Raw genomic sequence first — 14,417 nt, forward strand, 5'->3', positions numbered from 1 at the left:
TCACGTGTTACTTCAGTGCCAGCCAGACAAAGTAACGTCTGTGACACGGAGAAGCAGCATAAGAATACTTACGCATTAGAAGACACCCCTCAGAATTTCTATAACTTTTCTTTATCAACTTTCCGTTTAGTCAAACCGCCACTCATAAGTCGTAAGCATGAAATCAGTCCTGCATTTTGAACGCCTTGCTGCAAAGGTTGAGATACGAACCTTTCTTTATCCGACGCAGCAGAGAGTGCCACTGTAAAGACAAAAATCCAGAGTAAAACTAGCCGCATTTTTGCACAAGGAATACGGCGAACTATGTGTCTAAATGCCAGTATTCCTCACTCCAGCGTCTTTTAATCCAAAAACTATATATATATATATATAGCCTTTGGCATAAAACACGCATCGCATATCATGGTTTTTATTGTGCGTAATGGGCAGTTCTGTACGCTGTCCTTTCGTGGGACAGGGTCACTCGCGTTCCGTGGATTAGATGCCGTTGTTTTTGTAATGTCACAGGCTCCCTGTTTATACGCAGAATTGAGTATGTCCGAGATTTGACCACTGCTGCAAGGATCTTCAGTGAAAGATCATTGCAGTAGATGTCCCCACTCATTACGGCCGTGCTGGCGGCGAATGTCACTTAAATTACTGGACTGGAATTACCACGAGGGCGATAAATATTTTGTGAGCCGTGTGGGCGGATGCTGTATTCTAGCGCAGAGCAGCAGCACCCTTTGTTCTCAAGCACAAATCCACATGTGGAGAAAGTGCTCAATTTTATTTAGCATTTATTTGTTTCTGCATATTCTGCGGGCCCTTTGGAGCTATGGCAGTAGCGTGGCTATCCAACCAGCAAAGGAAGAATATATTACACTGTCGGCGAAAAAAGAAATTTAACAAGGAGAAGAAGGGACGTAAAGTGAGAACACAAAGAAAAGACAGCATATGGGCACGTAAGCCTAAATATACAGAGCGAAAGAGGTATGCACATTATGACAGAAACAGCGCGTAGACGGCAACGAACAGAGGGCATTCACAAACATGAACGCTCACTAACAACTATTTTTTATTGCACGAGGCAATACAATATAAGTCAACGCTCAACTGTATACGCGCAGCTTTCGTCATAGTGCCACAGGACCGACCCTCTTGCCGAACCTTAGCGGTTTTCACAACTACTATGCAGTTTCGACTCATAGGCAGTCTATTACGGAGAAATATGGCTTATAAACAAGGAGCACAAAAATGAAGCAGAAACAGCTCCGGCGTTGTCTGCGCATAGATGGATGGATGAAGTGCGAGAAGCTAATGCGAGAGCATGCATGAGGGTGGTAATCAGGTGTTACTGCGAGAGCATAAGTGGCCCTTTGGGCAGAAAAGGTGCGTTCGGAATCTGTAGCAGCAAAACTGATCCTAAAATGGCCGGCAGAACAAGGAGTATATTAGCAAACTGAATCGGAAAGAAAACGAGGAAAATTTGGGAGTGAAGGGATATCGAACCCAGGCACTCGGTTACTCGCGTCGAGCATCCATCCCCGACACCACTACGGCTACATGGCTGTAATTGACTAGGTGGACCTCGTGAATGCGTCGTGGCCATATACTTTGAAAACGTTGACAGCCCGTACGCTCAGCTTGACGCACAATGGTAGCAAATTGGGCGAGTTGGATAGCATTCATGGTGGTCAACGCGAACGGAAACAATACACAGAGAAGAGAATAGACGCCTGTGTCGTCTATTCTCTTCTCTGTGTATTGTTTCCGTTCGCGCTGACCACAATGACGTACAATAGCCGCGTGAAGACAGGGGCTGGCGAGAAGTCTGCGCAGATCTAGCGCTCTCAGTGTCCTCTCCGGTCCTAAGACTTCCCGCAAGACTTCGCCACTGGTGGAGCTAGTGCAGAGCGGGAACTCGCTGGAACCGGTACACTGATCCCCACCAGGTTTTTTGGACGCACATTTGTCGCGCGAGTTCTGCGTGGGAAAGCTAGCTCAAACGCGGCTCGCGACATGGTCCCGATCTCCACACACTGTAACCCAATGTTGACCGTAAATCTGCAGTGTGTAATATTGGTAATATATGTGGCTTTGGGTAAATTGAACAGGGATTTGGCATCCTTTTATAACTTTTATTTCTCAGTTCGACATCTTCGTAAGCTGGTAAGACGTAAGACGTATGCTGGTGTTTCGTAAGATGTAAGCTGGTGTTTAACGTCGCTAACTCAAATCAAACGCTTTATGGCATGCTCTTTCATAGAGACGAGATAATCACGCAATCATTCGCTACACGTCGCTTCACTGAAAAATCGCTGTGGCTTGCCTATCTACAGTTCATTTCAGAAGCTGAGTGCAGCACTAGTAGGCTACATTGTTGTCAACAGTCCGTGCCCACTGAGGGCGCGTGAAGTAAAGCCACAATAGACGCCGGGGACTTGCGGTGCCACCTGCCAAGAAGAGTAAAGTAAATGTCCTTTCAAAGCCCCCTTTAAGGTGAGTAAGGCGCGCTCGGTGCGCAAATTGTTGACAACAATACAGCTTCTACAGTGCTACACGCAGCTTCTGAAATGCACTATATATAGTGCTTTGAGCGGTGGCTGTCGCAATGTGACTACTTCAACGCATCAATCGTCGTAAAGGCGGTATAATACCACCCGTCGCGCAGACAAAAAGCACGCTGCATTTTTTAGTGTCGTTTTAAGGGCAGGAGTACTGCCCTTCATTCTTTTTTCCTTCCTTACGAAAATATTACAGAATTACGCAAAGAGGCAAAAATACTATCTTAGTCCACTTAACAACATCACAATGGAGTACGCAGTCATTTTGGGAAGCTTACGGGCAGGGATGTACCTTCATGCATGGCACACTGGTGCATGTTATGTCTTCCAGCACATAGTCCAGGAGCTACAAGTACTTCCCGGAGGTGCATAACACTGTGTTCGTTGTTTTAAAATGCAAGGAACAACCAAGGACTTCTCAAGATTCACGACCAACCGAAGACCGAGGGGATGCCTTACTGATGAGACCCCACCCCAACAACCAGCTTCCGCTGGTATAACCTGGGCAAGACGAGAAGCAGAGAGCCATGGCTTTGTGGAATAAGAAAACTGCTTTTATAAGGCTAAGACAATACCTTACTGTTCAATAAAGTTTACTCCTCCTCTTCCTCCTTACGGCAGATGCTAACCGCGCTACAAGTTCTTAAGCACGGTTTCCAAGTAGCGTCCATGACCTGAAGACGTATTCAAAAAGGCTCGCCTTTACATTGCCGCAAACTATGTTTACTTCTGTTGCGTTTACTTAAGTGCCTTGTTGCCCGCGTCTGGCCCTGTCTAACCGAAAGTTCGATGCGAAGGGCGTGTTTCCGTCTCTTTCGTGTTTACGCCACGCGGTCTATCTTATTTGATAGGGAGAGCGTTGCGCCCTGTCGTCACTAGACTAGGGAGTTTCGATCGCAAGTGTTCTCGATGTAATTAGACGGCTCCAGAAAGATAACTCGGATAAATAAATCCTCGCTGGGCAAACTTAGCGACATCCCATTCACCGACGACCGCATATATGCACGTCATTCTGTTGACTGCAGCCTCTCCGATGCCTGTGTATTCTTTAAACTCACTGCGTAGCACAAGTTCGCTCCGCAAACCTCACTGGAGGATCCGTGCATCGTTCTTTGTTTCGTGACAATATGTTATTGCCCTTTCACCGTTCCGGCACGCAACCCGCGAGAATATAACTCGTTCTGAAGCAGGACGACTGACATACGAAATCGGTCGTTTCAGGCAAAGCCGTACTCAGTACGCGAGACACCGATGGCCTCCCAGCAGGGATCAACGACTCAAACTTTAACTCCATCCTCTCCATCACTATGACGATCTAGGGTAAAAAAACTGCTGCTCACCCGGGCACAAAGCCCTTTAAATTTTGTCTTTACTGAAGCGACAGCCAATCGCTTTTTCTGGAGTGCATGTGCTCTATCTCATATGAAAGCCAGAGTTTTATATAGTGGGGTAATCACATAAATTGTCTGAATAAATCGGCGGAAATATTTGTAATTCGGTTATAAACTTCTGGAAATCTGAGATGTGGCGTCATGTATGTCTAAGCGTGACACTAACGTGCGTATACAACCTGGTCGGTTTTAATGCGTGATTCAAAAACCGCGGGAAGGAATAGAAAAGACCACATTTTATTATTGCATTTGTGGGGCGAGTTTTAAAACAACTCTTTTCATCTCTGTAGTAACTCGGGCGCGCATGGCGCAGCAGCATAGACGAGGGTCGGGCAGAGAAGAACAACGTTTATTGCCACACGCGCTTATTTAACTCTTGGCACCCAGACAGGGTTACACTAAGGGGCGGGGGGGGGGGGGGGGGGGGAGGGGGAAGAGCACCGAGGCGCACGGGGCCAAAAAAAAATGGGCGCGCGCGCAGCGGATTTTGCTGGCCACCGCAAAACAGAAACACAACAATGTCACATATAGTTAAAGGTACAGACAACCGATTTTTGTCGGGTATATATTCTCTATCCCAAATGAAAGGGCATCGCCTAAAGCACCTTGACGAGAAACGGTTTTGCTGATAACGCCCTAGAACAGCTAAACGGTCTAAACTGCGGTCAACGTACCTACACCTACGTTCGAGACTTCCTTGACGGTCGGAAAGCTATTCTGAAGGTGGGTGACCTGACATCAGATCCGGTTTCCCTCGGCCACAAGGGCACACCCCAGGGTGCCGTCCTGTCCCCATTGCTATTCAACATAGCCCTGATTGGTCTCCCTCCGCTCCTGGCTGCTATACCAGGTATACGCCATGGATTATATGCGGACGATATTACCATATGGGCCATTCATGGATCAGTAGGGGACATGTAGAATAATCTCCAACAGGAGGTTGACGTAGTCATCCAATACGCACGGCAGTGTGGCCTAGAATGCTCGCCGCAGAAATCGGAGCTGTTGATCGTTTCAGCAAAGAAGAAACCCTCTTCTGGGTCGCCAACCATCTCTCTACATATGGACGGCCATGTAATTGTTCCGGCTCCACAAGTCAGAATTTTGGGCATGCTTTTCCAAGCGGATCACTCGAACATCCAACTGCTCAACAGATTTAAGAACACCACAGAGCAAGTCTCCCACATGATCCGGAGGATTAGTACCAAGACGAGGGGTATGCGAGAGGAGGATGTACTCATGCCGGTTCAAGCCTTCGTAGTATCTAGGCTCACTTACTCCCTCCCCTACGCCATACTCTCCAAGACCGAACAGGAAAAGGTGGAAGCGATGATACGCAAGGCGTACAAAGTAGCATTAGGACTACCTGTTACCACCTCAACGCAGAAACTCTCGCGGTTGGGAGTCCACATTACCTTAGCTGAACTATTTGAAGCCCACCATTTGAGCCAACTCTTACGTCTTAGCTCTACCCCTACCGGTAGAGCCATTTTGTCTCAACTGCACCTGCGCTCTCCTCTGCAACACCCGCAGGACGATGCGACTCAGCTTCCCCATGAGGTTCGCAAGTTCATCGATGTGGCCCCACTGCCACGCAACATGCATCCGACACATCACGAGGCTCGTAGGGAAGCTCGAGCGAAAGCTATTGCTAATCAATACGGCCCAAACTCTGCCACAGTCTATACAGACGCCGTTTCCTATCCAGGGCGAAAAGCTGTGACCGCTGTCGTTTCTACAACCGAAAACCTCGTTACATGCGCCTCAATTCCCACCATCCACTCTCTGCAGGCGGAGGAAGCGGCCATCTCCCTAGCTATTGCACAAACCTTTGCAGAAATAATTATCACAGACAGCCAAGAAGCATGTAGAACCTTCTCCAGCGGTTGCTTATCACGACCTGCCAGAACAATTCTACTCCGGCATCCTCCTCGACATCCCGTGAGGATTATTTGGGCTCCAGCCCACCCCGCCGTGTGTGGCAACGAAGCTGCCCATCAGCGTGCCCGAGAGTTGACCCACCGGGCAAGCCAGGAGTTCGGCGAGCAGTGGCAGGTCTGCCCCCTCTTGTCGTTCCACGAAATCACCCAGGATTACCGCCTGGAACGAACGCTATATCCCCCTGCGCACAAAAGCCTCACTAAAGAACAAGAGCGCCACCTCCGAGGCATCCAAACAAACACTTTTCCCCACCCCACTAGAGCTCACATTCTGGCCCCCACCCTGTACTTCTCGCAATGCCGCTTCTGCGAGGCTCCGGGCACCCTCTGCCATATCATGTGGGGCTGTGATAAGAACCCCCACCTACCCCTCCTGCCCTCCCCCTCCCCTGAGCACTGGGAGAGAGTTCTGTGCAGCTCGGACCCTGACGACCAGCTTTGGCTGGTGCAGAGAGCCCAAGAAGCCGAACGGACTCAACGGGTCCTGGAATGAGGACTCTTCCCCAGGGCCGACTGTTTTTGAGACACGTTTATTCCTCCTCCTCCTACCTCCCAAAAATAATGCTGGCAACCATGACATAGAGTAGCTCGGCAACATACTTTTGTTTGTATGCGAAATGAAAAACGATATTTAAAACTTGTCCCCAGCTAAAAAAGTTTGAATCGCAGGCTTTCCTGTTCCTTTATGTGTGTTTTTAATACAATAGTCTATTTTGCACGAATGCGCCATCTGTTGGGATAGACGATAGGTAGAATCTGGCTTCATGTTGTGGAGGTGGGAAATTCGATTCTCCCCGGGCGCGACGTTTTTCTTATTTTTTTTTTAAGGTGCCGTTGGCGTATTTGCAAAGTTAAATCAAATATTTTGGCAGAGCAAACGCCCCTGACTCAGGCAGAATCGTCAAAGCTCCTTCACTGGGTCTGTTTACTGAACGCTGCCGTTGATTGTGGGCATGGAGGCTCAGTTAGCCACACTGAGAGCACCCCAGCGACGGTGGGCGGCGTGTTTTTAAAAATTTCAAAATAATGTTTAGAAATACATATACAATTTAACCTTGTACAAAAAATTGTATTAAAAGGTCTTCAGTACTTAAATAAACGTTTCAGCAGTTACAGAAGCTGCTGGGTTTCCAGGTCACGTGACAGGGACACATATTGTAGTGTCAAGTTTCGACACTACGAACCGCCACCTTCCGACTTCAGGAAGTTTGCTGCCAAATTAAAATTACTTCCGACAATTTCTTTAGAAATTGCTTGTGGTTACCGGGTTATATAAAACGCTGGCTTTCATATAAGCTAGAGAACATATACGCGACAAAAATCGGTTGTCTGTCCCTTTAAAATGTCAAAAGCGTGGTTAAAATATGTCGCTGCGCGTCTCACCGTCATTGTTGCCAGCATTCGTTTTGGCAGCATACTTACGGCTGGTAGACCTAAAACTTCCGCTTTCAGGAAAACCTGCAGGAAAATAGTTTCGTTCTAGGTGTTTTAGGCGATGCCCTTTCAATAGGATGAAGAGCATGCATGTAGTCCACAAAAAATCGATTCGCTTTTTTTTTTTATTAAGACATTTTCTAGTACTCCGTCAAAGTGAAAGGTTAGCGATTAGCACCTGGTTCACAGACGATGATTACGTGTCCATAGCCTCGCGAATTCGGTGATGCGTACGGCTTTAGTCACCTCCACTATGCCGGTGTATATATGTCAATACTAGCGGTAGTATCCGGCGGTGCCCGGGTGGGCCATTATATTAGGGACAGCAATTGGTATTTGTTAGTCGCCATATTAGGCTACTTCATTGGGAAGCGGTACACACTCGGGAGCGTCTGCCTGCTGTCAATACGTAGGCTCCTACTGCAGGCGCGTCGTGGTAATGTGAAACGACTGGTACTCGTGTTTTACTCCAACTCTCGCTAAACAAATTGCACCAAGATGGCGCGCTTGAGCGAATGAGTCAGTGAGTGGAAAAGGTTTTATTGAGCCGGCGAAGTGGGAGTGGTTCCCAATTTCAGAAAGCCATGTGATGAGTGGGCAGCCTTCGCTCTGGAGGAAGTATTGTCTGGACATCCAGATCGCTGTTAGTCACCAGGTTCTCCCACAGCTCAAGGGTGGGAAAAGTGGATGGAAGAAGGAGCTTGGTTTGCTTGCACTCTTAATATGATATGAAGAAGAGTGCCAGGTTGCAAACACAACTTGAATTCGGCAGGAGATTGCGCTGGGAACACATGATGGAGGCCGGCTGGGTAAGGGCTATTCTTCCTCGTAGAAAGTGCTATCTCAAAAGATATGAACGATGCTCATCGGTACAGTTTTATCATAAGTAACATGGGCTCCCTATGGGAGGCGCGAGATTGCAGGAAGTCCCAGCAGATGCCGAGGGCTAACATTTGCGCTTTTTACTGGTGTATTTTGTCTTTTACATTTATGAAGGAAGGAAGGAAGGAAGAATGTAGAAGAAAGGCAGGAAAGTTAACCTGGCTAGAGCCTAGTTTGCTATCCTGCACGTGGGAAAGGGGAAATGGGCAAAAAAGAGAGAGAGAAAAAAAAAGAGGAAAAGTTGGACCAGACACGTATGCCCAGCACTGAGGCACTGATAGTGATTGACACTGGAGGCTCTCAGTCTATAGCCTAGTGTTCAAGTTCGTCGCCCATAGAAAACGTAATAGTTCCTTAGTCGCCTTCTGAGCAGATGACTGAGAAGGCCAGTGGCACAGAATCTTTCCCTCCGAAAATGGCCGCCGAGAGTCCAGGTTCCTCAGCGCTGACGACAGCTTTTTTCTTTCAGCCGAGTAGCGTGGGCACTCGCATAAAACGTGGCGTATCGTCTCCGATGTGCCGCACGTTTTAAGTACGAGTAAGCATTTGTGAATGCCACCCCCAGCCAGAGACGGCAAAGAAGAGTTGCGTCAGCCCGTGGGAGGCCTAGTGGAAGGGGACGTTGCAGGTGCGGGTCAAAGGCACCAATGCGTGCGCATGTGGAATCTTCTGGAGACCATTGGGAGATAGCTGTTTCCCGGGCAAGAATGCGGAGGACCCTAGCTGCGTCCGTCCTAGACAATGGGATGAGTACAGTTGTCGCTGTTTGATGCGCCAGCCGGGCGGCAGCGTCCGCACTTTCGTTGCCGACAATGCCGCAGTGGCTAGGAAGCCACTGTAGGGTGACATCATGACCCGCCTGGGCAGCACGGTCGTATACCATTCTTATTTCTGTCAGGAGCTGTTCGTGAGGTCCCCGGCACAGCGCTGACTGGAGTGACTGAAGTGCAGGCTTCGAATCACAGAAGATAGCCCATCTGCGGCACGAACTTTGCTCGATGGTGTGAAGAGCGCTACGGATGGCCGTAAGTTCTGTAGCCGTGGATGTCGTAAGATTGGCTATCTTGAATTTGCTGCACAGTGACAGTCGTGGTATAACGACAGCTCCGGCAGAACCCGACGATGTTACCGAGCCATCAGTGTATACATGGGTTCGGTCACTGTATGTCTCGTGCATGTACGTCAAAGCGAGCTGTTGCAGGGCCGGATTTTTTTACCGCCCGCCGACACCTGCTCCTACGGGAGACGTGTAGTTGCCGAAGGTGTCAACAGATGGCGACCGCTAAGCGAACGCGGGAAAACTCAATTGAACTTTAAGTCCAAAAGAATGCAGATTAAAAAATCTCGCTGGCCTTCTTATCCGCATGTTAGGACAAAGTCCTGAAAGTGGTTTTTGGCCAATTAAATGGGCAGCATTTTCAATAAAAAACGAATGGGAGATATCAACTGGCTGGGTGGTTATTTACGAAAGTGTAAAAACACAGTGTTTTCCCGAAACCCGCTTGCCTCTATTTGGAGGGTGTCATTTAAAAATGTTGTATAACAGTGTTGAGATACGTGAGTAAGTTGCCTATCCCAACAAAAATCAGTTCGATATCTCAGATGGCGGGCGGTAAAAAAATTAATATGTGAAAAACTATTTTACCGCTTTTCACTCTCTCCATGGTGGAATTTTAAAATTTTAAGAAATATTGACCTCCAACAACGTAATCAGAATGTGCCCTTGCAATCTGTAGCCGTTTGAAAGAGCAGTGGGGCTAGACGTTTACATAACCTGTAAGGCCTTTTTGGCCCATCAGCCGTGTCATTTGTAAAAAACAATTTGACCCTTTTAGCGGCGTCGCACAGCGAAATCCTTAAAAACGGTTGTGTGCATTTGTATGAGTAACATATTCTAGCAAAAATCGGTTGGATTACTGACTCGGTGAAATATTTATTTGAGAATTTTTAGGAACACCGTTTTAGTTCCGGAATGCGGAATCACCTCGCTGGTGTAGGTTAGGGCAAAATCCAAAAACTACTTTTTAGGTATTCTTAAGGGCTACTTATATCAGCAAAAAGCGCTTCGATATGTGAAAGGGTGACCAAGAAAATCGCGAATTCGCGAAACCACAATTTCGCCCTTTTCTTCGGTTAGGAGGGCAATTTCTGAAAAACCCGCCTTAGGGAGCACCTACTCAATGACACAAATAAACTCGTGAAATTTCAATTCTCTAGGTCTAACAGTTTAGGCTGGGCGTTGATGAGTCAGTCAGTCAGTCAGTTAGTCGGGCACTTCTTTTTATAGGTATAGATAACTATTCTCACTTGGAGGTGGTAGCCAATTCGCTTTGACAACAGGGGGTGAAGAGGAGCTTCTTTTTCATCCTCAAAACGTTCGAGCCTTTGTAAGACAGCCACTCCAGAAAACAGCCCAACAACTTCCTCTACGCTTTCCTTGGTGTTCTAAAATGCTGGCTTTGCTTTCTGTATTCATTCCCGCCAGTCTCGTCATGAGTTTCCCGCCAGTATACTGCTCATGAGAGGCTTTCGGCGCTCGAGTCATGGCCCGGGGTTAAAACGGAGCTTCCTGTGGTGCACTCCCTAGCGCAGTACCTTCTAGTTAGAGCTATAATGCGCATGCACCAGAAAATTATAAGAGGCATGCACTTAGGATGCAGCCTCGGACCAATAAAGATGTGGCAATAAATGTCACTTACTCCCCCAAGGAACTTCTCTGCTCCTTCGTCTTGAACCACGCGCAGTATGACAACCAGTGACGAAGCCAACTGTATCAGGAATTCTATAAGCTGTGAAGATAAGCTTTCTGCAGGGTGGGAAACCAGTTCACTACCGGCATGACTGAAGCTGAGGTAGAAGTTGCGCACTTTGCTCGGCTACTAACTAAGTCAGCTGAAACCCCTTCACGTGCCATTTAATAATTAGGCTTTGTACGAAAAGCGACTCACATAGTTCTTGATCATCTACCGGGGGCTGAACAGCGACAGGGTCACACACTTTCCTCTGCATCGTGGTTCCAATACCTACGGCTTCTCAGGAGTTCCTTATGCTGCCTTCTATGAACAGTTTCCAGACCCTATGGAAAGTTCTCAGCAATTATCTGTCCCTGAAGCCGTCCGTCATTGGAGAGCGGGCTGTGTTTCATCGGATGTCTCAGCGGTAAGGCCACGCGGTCGAGCCTCGGCAACTGTTGGGAAATGCGAGTTTGGAATGGCCCTTGACGAGTCCCTTCGGGACTGCTCTTTGTATATGGTCTGTTCCCAGAAGACATACAGCGCGCACTGATGGCCAGCTGACGTTCCATGGGCGCAGCGAAGAACAGTGTGGCTGAGGCACGAAGTAGCGGCGTAGCACTCAGCGACGTGCACAAAATGCGAGCGTAGTTGCGGAAAACGTACAAAAGCAGTTTCCGCTGTGTCTTACCAGAACACGGGAGTGAAGCGCACGCCCACTTAAAGGCAACCTACTTCAAATGCAACAGGAAAGGTCATATCCAGAGAGCGTGCCGCAGGAAAACCTTTTCGAGCAAAAAAACAGGTCTAAAAGAATGTTCAGACGCTGCCGATTCTGTCGAGGGAAGGTAAAATCTTCAGTCTAGACGGCGTGTCCGCAGCTCGGTATGACCCTGTCACCGCACAGATCACCTTCAAAGGCGTTTTGATGTATCAGGTGGATATGCAGCTAAACACAGGAGCGACAGTTTCAGTCATATACCTCCATCACCTCTTTCCATCGGCTGTTCAACCTGCTACAGCCAAACTTCGTACCTAACGGGGGCGCTCAGCGTTGATACAACCCCAGGGAGTCTCTTCAGTCAACGTGTAGCACGACGGCTACTGTTTTAGCCGTCCACTCTACGTACCATATTGGATCTCCGCGGCGGGAGCGGCTCCACGCATCTGGCCGCAGTGGGCGAATATCGGGAACTCGAACAACCTAACAAGGTCAGATGCCTCTAAGCATATCTACATAAGACAGAAGCTTGGCGAATTGCTGGGGAAGTACCCTTTTTTAAGGATGACTTAGCACTATTACGGAAGAGCGTGCTGAACTTTTTCTCAACCTTGATTTGATGCCGAGATCCCAAAAAGTCAGGAATGTCCCGTGAGTATTGCAAAGAGTTTCTGACGTTGAATTGGCTAAAATGGGAAAAAAAAGCTCTGCAATAACGTCGCCGGTTACAACCTCAAAGTATGTTGCGCGGGTAATACGGGTAATAAAAAGATGTTGTGGACTTGTGGAGACTACAAGAAGACTACAAGAAGGCTGGCGATTACAAGAAAGGCGATGCGCTTTCGTAAGTCTGCATCGTGTGTTCCGCCGTCCTTCGTCTTCGTAATTTCAATTTAGCGCAGTGTTTTTACAAGAAATATAATGTACCAACTTTCCCAGAAACAGGCTCTCACTGTTAACCCGTGTCTTGAAGTCGACCGCTACCCCCTATGAAAGATCGGCGACTTGTGCGCAGCATCGCCGGAAAAGACGCATTTCTCAAAGAAATGATCTCAATCGTGGTAATGTCAGAGGCGTAAAAATGATGCGTCAAGTTGGACACGCAGAAAGGATTGCTTGCCGTCAACAGACTCAAGTTTCCTGTTTTCAGTTAATAATAAAGACCGCGGTGAAAACCCTTCTGTGTCCGTGGCTCCTATGCGACCTTCTAGTAACGGGCTAAAAGGAAGCCGAAGTAATATGAAACACTCGTGTTGTCCAGTTCTTTGTGTTTCGTTCGACTTCTTGCGCTTTGAATTATTAATCTATTTCAAATAGTTCAGTTTTTCCGTAGTACTGAAGGAAGAAGCGTTAGAGCAATTTCTTGAAAGGGGAGTAGCCGTCAAGACAAAAACGATCTCGCTTTACAGCGAGGGTGTTTATGGCTTGGGTTCCTCCCATTTTGAATCTGCGAAGCCAAAAAAGATGAAACGCTTGCTGCAAAGCCAACCTTATGACCAATGCTCAGAAGAAAACTGTGTAATTCTGGTTTTATCTAAACTTTCCCCAAAGCAATACATGAGAATTGGTCGGTAAGGCGACTCCATCATTACTGTGAGTTTCATTTACTTGTAGTTTTTCTACAGTGCAGTTGTAAACGTTACAGAATTCACGTCTACTCTCAATACATGGGAATCTGCGGCAAGATTATGGTTAGAGAAAACAGCTGTAACTTTCGTTTTAACAGAAAGCAGAGTCCTGTCGAAACTTTTCCTACAAAATTATATGACAAATGGCCGCTAAACTGAATCCATCATTACACCGAGTCTCAGTTACTTTTATTAATTTGTAACTGTCCTCGAAATTTTAAATGCTTGCAGAACATCGTCAGCCAACCCATCCAGTACTTAGATTTAGGGGTCGCAAAGTACCTGAGCCGGAAATTAGTGCTCTGTGCCCATCAGATAACTTAAAAAATTGCTCAAAAGATTTTTCTCTCTTTCTCAGTCTTGGCGTTCTTCGACCGCTGGAATTGCGTCATTACAATTGTGTAACGGGTATTGGCCGGCTTTCCTTCTGTTGCCGCAATGAACGCCTTCGATAGCCACTTTAAAAAGAAAGCCCCAACAGCATAGCAGATGCCATGATTTGAAGCGCAACAAAAACACACGGACGAAGAACAGTGTAGACGGGACAGGCGCTACACTGTCCTTCGTCCGTGCATTTTTGTTACGCTTCAAATCATGGCATCTATTCAACAACTAGCCCAGCAAGAAGTTCTTCTCAGCATAACAGAAACGGAAGGTGTATATCTCCTGCGACGAGCAAATCATGCAGTTTGTGCTGGTAATAAATATAGCTTTCGCAGTGCTTCCAGACCCGAAGGAAAGAGTGAAAGCGTTTATCGTAATGGTTGCAGGGTCCCTTTAAAGGTTTTGGAATTCTCTCCCGCTCTCAAAGCATGCTTATATGCAAAGGAAGCGGACAACCGCAGTTTGCTAATATTCAATAAAGCTCCAGGGCTTTCAAGCTTCATTAAATAATTGCAGAGCCGGAGTCACTACAATTACCCAATGGGGAGAAAAATAAATACATGTACATTCTCTAGGCATGCGTGTGATGTGTATTTTACACAACTCTGCGTGGGCATCCGACTTCGCAGAGTGGAATGGCTCGTAAAAGTTTTAACAGCGAAGCTGTTTAGGTCGACACAAATCCATCCGGCGTAGACAGAAAACCCCGAGCGCACGTGAGCGTGTGTCTCACCTCGACCGCCCGGCGTCGTCCAGGCT

Source organism: Haemaphysalis longicornis, unplaced genomic scaffold, assembly GCF_048455015.1.
Source record: "Haemaphysalis longicornis isolate Haplotype H1 unplaced genomic scaffold, Haemaphysalis longicornis Haplotype H1 scaffold_10, whole genome shotgun sequence".
NCBI classification, from domain to species: Eukaryota; Metazoa; Arthropoda; class Arachnida; order Ixodida; family Ixodidae; genus Haemaphysalis; species Haemaphysalis longicornis.